The sequence below is a fragment of the Channa argus genome, unplaced genomic scaffold (genome assembly GCF_033026475.1).
Source record: "Channa argus isolate prfri unplaced genomic scaffold, Channa argus male v1.0 Contig013, whole genome shotgun sequence".
Classification (NCBI taxonomy): Eukaryota; Metazoa; Chordata; class Actinopteri; order Anabantiformes; family Channidae; genus Channa; species Channa argus.
This window is the reverse complement of record NW_027125232.1, coordinates 750361-756429: the sequence shown is the minus strand read 5'-3', so window position 1 is coordinate 756429 and position 6069 is coordinate 750361. Positions and strand designations below refer to the sequence as shown.

At 39.7% G+C, this 6069-nt stretch overlaps 1 non-coding gene across 1 annotated transcript; it reads right to left on the bottom strand.

The window, feature by feature from the left end:
• Window positions 1-5784: 5784 nt before the first annotated feature.
• trnar-ccu (transfer RNA arginine (anticodon CCU)) lies at window positions 5785-5857 on the bottom strand. The gene has a single exon. It is a non-coding gene; the product is annotated as a tRNA-Arg (tRNA).
• Between the last annotated feature and the right edge of the window lie 212 nt (window positions 5858-6069).

Here is a 6069-nt window from a genome sequence, read left to right as displayed (position 1 = left end):
CTGCTTTCAACCACGCCAGATTGGACTCGAACCCTTTGGGTAACACAATAATGACAATAAAAGCAGTTAGTATAGTAAGATGGAGGAAAGCATTTGAAAGAGCAGAGAAAAGAATGTGAAATATACAAAAATTGCATTCCCAAGCTGATATGTATCTGGAATATTACAGTAGGTGAATATGTACTTTCTGTATCTGGATCACTTTACTTAAAGGTTGTAAAGGCCCTAAGTCAGCTTACAAAACACAGTTAGCAAAGGATGGTTTCAATCTATTGACCTCTGGGTTATGGGCCCAGCACGCTTTTGCTGCGCCACTCTGCTGTCAACCACCCCAGATGGGACTCGAACCCACAATCCCTGGCTTAGGAGGCCAGTGCATTATCCATTAGGCCACTGGGGCATCACAAACACCTTTACTCCTCAGTTCTTCCAACTAACAGTTGCTTCCTATACAGAGCATAATGTGAGACATGCCATGTTGGCTTTGGGTAACACAGTAATGGCCCCAAATGCAGTAGATATAGTGAGTAGAAGGGAAAAGATGTGAAATACGTAGAAACTAGATTGCCATGCTGAGATGAAACTGGCATTGTACACCAGATTGGACTCGAACCCTTTGGGTAACACAATAATGGCCCCAAATGCAGTAGATATAGTGAGTAGAAGGGAAATTTTTAAAAGTGCAAAGAAAAAGATGTGAAACACATAGAAACTAGTTTCCAATGCTGATATGAAACTGGCATTGTACCCCAGATTGGACTCGAACCCTTTGGGTAACACAATAATGACAATAAAAGCAGTTAGTATAGTAAGATGGAGGAAAGCATTTGAAAGAGCAGAGAAAAGAATGTGAAATATACAAAAATTGCATTCCCAAGCTCATATGCATCTGGAATTGTACAGTAGGTGAATATGTACTTTCTGTATCTGGTTCACTTTACTAAAAGGTTGTAAAGGCCCTAAGTCAGCTTACAAAACACAGTTAGCAGAGGATGGTTTCGATCCATCGACCTCTGGGTTATGGGCCCAGCACGCTTCCGCTGCGCCACTCTGCTTTGAACCACACCAGATTGGACTCGAACCCTTTGGGTAATACAACTGCTCATACTGAACCAAAACCCAAAACTTTTAAATGTGGATTATTAAACATCAGATCTCTCTCTTCTAAATCTTTGTTAGTAAATGACTTGATAAATGATCATCAAATTGGTTTATTTTGTCTCACTGAAACGTGGTTGCAGCAGGAAGAATATGTCAGTTTAAATGAGTCAACCCCCCAAAGTCATATTAATTATCATGTTCCTAGATGCACAGGCCGAGGTGGAGGAGTAGCAGCAATATTTCACTCTAGCTTATCAATAATTCCTAGACCTAAACATAGTTATACCTCATTTGAGAGTCTTACTCTTAGCCTTTCACACCCAAACTGGAAAACTCAAAAACCACTATTATTTGTTATCGTGTACCGTCCTCCAGTCCCTTATTCAGAGTTTTTGATTGAATTTTCTGATTTTCTATCTGATTTAGTGCTTAGTACAGATAAAGTCATTATAGTGGGTGACTTTAACATTCATGTAGATGCTGACAGTAACTGTCTGAGCACTGCGTTTAATTCATTATTAGATTCAATTGGTTTTTCCCAAAATGTAAATAAACCCACTCATTGTTTTAGTCACACGTTAGACCTTGTCCTTACATATGGCATTGAAACTGATAATTTAATAGTATTTCCTCATAATTCTCTTCTGTCTGACCATTTTCTAATAACATTTGAATTTACAATAACGGACTATACAGCAGTTAGGAAAAAATTCCACTACAGCAGATGTTTATCTGAAAATGCTGTGAATACATTTAAAGAAATTATTTCTTCATCTTTTTCACCACCATGTGTCAATACTATGGTGAGTAGCCATCTTACTCCTGTGCAAATTGATTATTTAGTTGACGATTCTGCCGCCTCACTGCGTAGGATACTAGATACAGTTGCCCCTTTGAAATAGAAGGCAGTGAATCAGAGGAGCCGACCTCCATGGTACAATTCACAAATGCACAGCTTAAAGCAGGCAACACGAAAGTTAGAGAGGAAGTGGCGTTCCACTAATTTAGAAGAATCCCGGTTAGCCTGGAAAAACAGTTTAAAAACATACAAAAAAGCTCTCCGTGATGCCAGAACAGCATATTATTCCGCATTAATAGAGGAAAACAAGAACAACCCCCGGTTTCTGTTCAGCACTGTAGCCAGGCTGACTAAGAGCCATAGTTCTGTTGAGCCTAGTATTCCCTTAACTTTGAGCAGCAATGACTTTATGACTTTCTTTACTAGTAAAATTGTAGCCATTAGGGAAAAGATTCACCAGATCCTCCCTACAAATATTACGGCTAGATCTTCATGTACAACAGCTATAGAATCCTCAATAAGGCCCCAATCCATCTTAGACTGCTTTTCACCCATAGATCTCACTGAGCTAAGTTCAACTACCGCCTCCTCAAAACTAACAACATGTCTTTTAGACCCTGTTCCAACCAAATTGCTTAAAGATGTTCTACCTTTAATAGACACTTTCATATTAGATTTGATTAACCTATCTTTAGAAACTGGCTATGTACCAAAGGCCTATAAAGTTGCTGTAATCAAACCATTACTTAAAAAACCTTGTCTTGATCCAGGGGATTTAGCCAACTATAGACCAATATCAAATCTCCCGTTTATTTCTAAAATCCTTGAAAAAGTAGTTGCAAAACAATTATGTGATCACCTTTACAGGAATAATTTGTATGAAGACTTTCAGTCAGGATTTAGAGCTCATCACAGTACAGAAACAGCACTGGTAAAAGTCTCCAATGATCTTCTCCTGGCTTCAGATAATGGACTTGTGTCTGTACTCGTCTTACTAGACCTTAGTGCCGCATTTGACACCATTGACCACAACATTTTATTACAGAGACTAGAACATGGATTTGGGATTAAAGGAACCACATTACATTGGTTTAAATCTTATCTGTCAGACAGATTCCAACTTGTTCATGTTAATGATGACTCTTCTTTATGCACCAAAGTCAGCTATGGAGTTCCACAGGGCTCTGTGTTAGGACCAATACTTTTTAATCTCTACATGTCACCTTTAGGCAAAATCATTAGGAAACATTCCATAAACTTCCACTGATATGCAGATGATACCCAGCTCTATTTATCTGTGAAACCAGAAGATACTAACCAATTAGTCAAATTTGAAGCATGTCTAAAAGACATAAAGAACTGGATGTCCTACAATTTCCTACTTCTAAATTCAGACAAAACTGAAATCATCCTCTTTGGGCCTAAAAACATGAGAAATATGCTGTCTAACAATATAGTTACTCTAGATGACATAACTTTGGCCTCTAGTACTACGGTGAGGAACCTTGGAGTTATCTTTGACCAAGATTTGGCGTTTACGTCACATAAAAGACAAATGTCTAGAACAGCCTTCTTCCACCTACGGAACATTGCTAAAATTAGAAGCATCCTGTCTCAAAGTGATGCCGAAAAACTGGTCCATGCATTTGTTACTTCTAGGTTGGACTACTGTAATTCCCTACTTCTGGGGTGTCCTAATAACTCTCTAAAAAGCCTTCAATTAATCCAAAATGCTGCAGCAAGAGTGCTGACTGGATTAGGAAAGAGAGATCATATTTCACCTTCACTAGCTTCTCTTCATTGGCTTCCCATAAAATCTAGAATAGAGTTCAAAACCCTCCTCCTTACATACAAAGCTCTTAATGGTCAAGCTCCATCATATTTAAAAGATCTCATAGTCCTGTATCGCCCAATTAGACCACTTCGATCCCAAAATACTGGCCTACTTGTGGTTCCCAGAGTTTGCAAAAGTAGAATGGGAGGCAGAGCCTTTAGCTATCAAGCTCCTCTCCTGTGGAACCAGCTTCCAATCCAAATTCGGGGAGCAGACACCCTCTCTACTTTTAAGACTAGGCTTAAAACTTTCCTTTTTGATAAAGCTTATAGTTAAAAATCCTCACTCAACGCCAGTGCCTTATCCATTAGGCCACTGGGGCATCTCAAACACCTTTACTCATCAGTTCTTCCACCAAACAGTTGCTTCCTAGACAGAGCATAATGTGAGACATGCCATGTTGGCTTTGGGTAACACAATAATGGCCCCAAATGCAGTAGATATAGTGAGTAGAAGGGAAATTTTTAAAAGTGCAAAGAAAAAGATGTGAAACACGTAGAAACTAGATTGCCATGCTGATATGAAACTGGCATTGTACCCCAGATTGGACTCGAACCCTTTGGGTAGCACAATAATGACAATAAAAGCAGTTAGTATAGTAAGATGGAGGAAAGCATTTGAAAGAGCAGAGAAAAGAATGTGAAATATACAATAATTGCATTCCCAAGCTGATATGCATCTGGAATTGTACAGTAGGTGAATATGTACTTTCTGTATCTGGTTCACTTTACTAAAAGGTTGTAAAGGCCCTAAGTCAGCTTACAAAACACAGTTAGCAGAGGATGGTTTCGATCCATCGACCTCTGGGTTATGGGCCCAGCACGCTTCCGCTGCGCCACTCTGCTGTCAACCACCCCAGATGGGACTCTAACCCTTTGGGTAACACAATAATGACAATAAAAGCAGTTAGTATAGTAAGATGGAGGAAAGCATTTGAAAGAGCAGAGAAAAGAATGTGAAATATACAAAAATTGCATTCCCAAGCTGATATGCATCTGGAATTGTACAGTAGGCGACTATGTATTTTCTGTATCTGGTTCACTTTACTAAAAGGTTGTAAAGGCCCTAAGTCAGCTTACAAAACACAGTTAGCAGAGGATGGTTTCGATCCATCGACCTCTGGGTTATGGGCCCAGCACGCTTCCGCTGCGCCACTCTGCTTTCAACCACGCCTGATTGGACTCGAACCCTTTGGGTAACACAATAATGGCCCCAAATGCAGTAGATATAGTGAGTAGAAGGGAAATTTTTAAAAGTGCAAAGAAAAAGATGTGAAACACATAGAAACTAGTTTCCAATGCTGATATGAAACTGGCATTGTACCCCAGATTGGACTCGAACCCTTTGGGTAACACAATAATGACAATAAAAGCAGTTAGTATAGTAAGATGGAGGAAACCATTTAAAAGAGCAGAGAAAGGAATTTGAAATATACAAAAATTGCATTCCCAAGCTGATATGCATCTGGAATTGTACAGGAGGTGAATATTTACTTTCTGTATCTGGTTCAGTTTACTAAAAGGTTGTAAAGGCCCTAAGTCAGCTTACAAAACACAGTTAGCAGAGGATGGTTTCGATCCATCGACCTCTGGGTTATGGGTCCAGCACGCTTCCGCTGTACCACTCTGCTGTCAACCACCCCAGATTTCCGAAAGGGAAATTTTTAAAAGTGCAAAGAAAAAGATGTGAAACACGTAGAAACTAGATTGCCATGCTGATATGAAACTGGCATTGTACCCCAGATTGGACTCGAACCCTTTGGGTAGCACAATAATGACAATAAAAGCAGTTAGTATAGTAAGATGGAGGAAAGCATTTGAAAGAGCAGAGAAAAGAATGTGAAATATACAATAATTGCATTCCCAAGCTGATATGCATCTGGAATTGTATAGTAGGTGAATATGTACTTTCTGTATCTGGTTCACTTTACTAAGAGGTTGTAAAGGCCCTAAGTCAGCTTACAAAACACAGTTAGCAGAGGATGGTTTCGATCCATCGACCTCTGGGTTATGGGCCCAGCACGCTTCCGCTGCGCCACTCTGCTGTCAACCACCCCAGATGGGACTTGAACCCACAATCCCTGGCTTAGGAGGCCAGTGCCTTATCCATTAGGCCACTGGGGCATCTCAATCACCTTTACTCATCAGTTCTTCCACCAAACAGTTGCTTCCTATACAGAGCATAATGTGAGACATGCCATGTTGGCTTTGGGTAACACAATAATGGCCCCATATGCAGTAGATATAGTGAGTTCAATTCAATTCAACTTTATTTATATAGTGCCAATTCACAACAAAGTCATCTCAGGGCACTTTACAGAATAAAGTCAAGATTA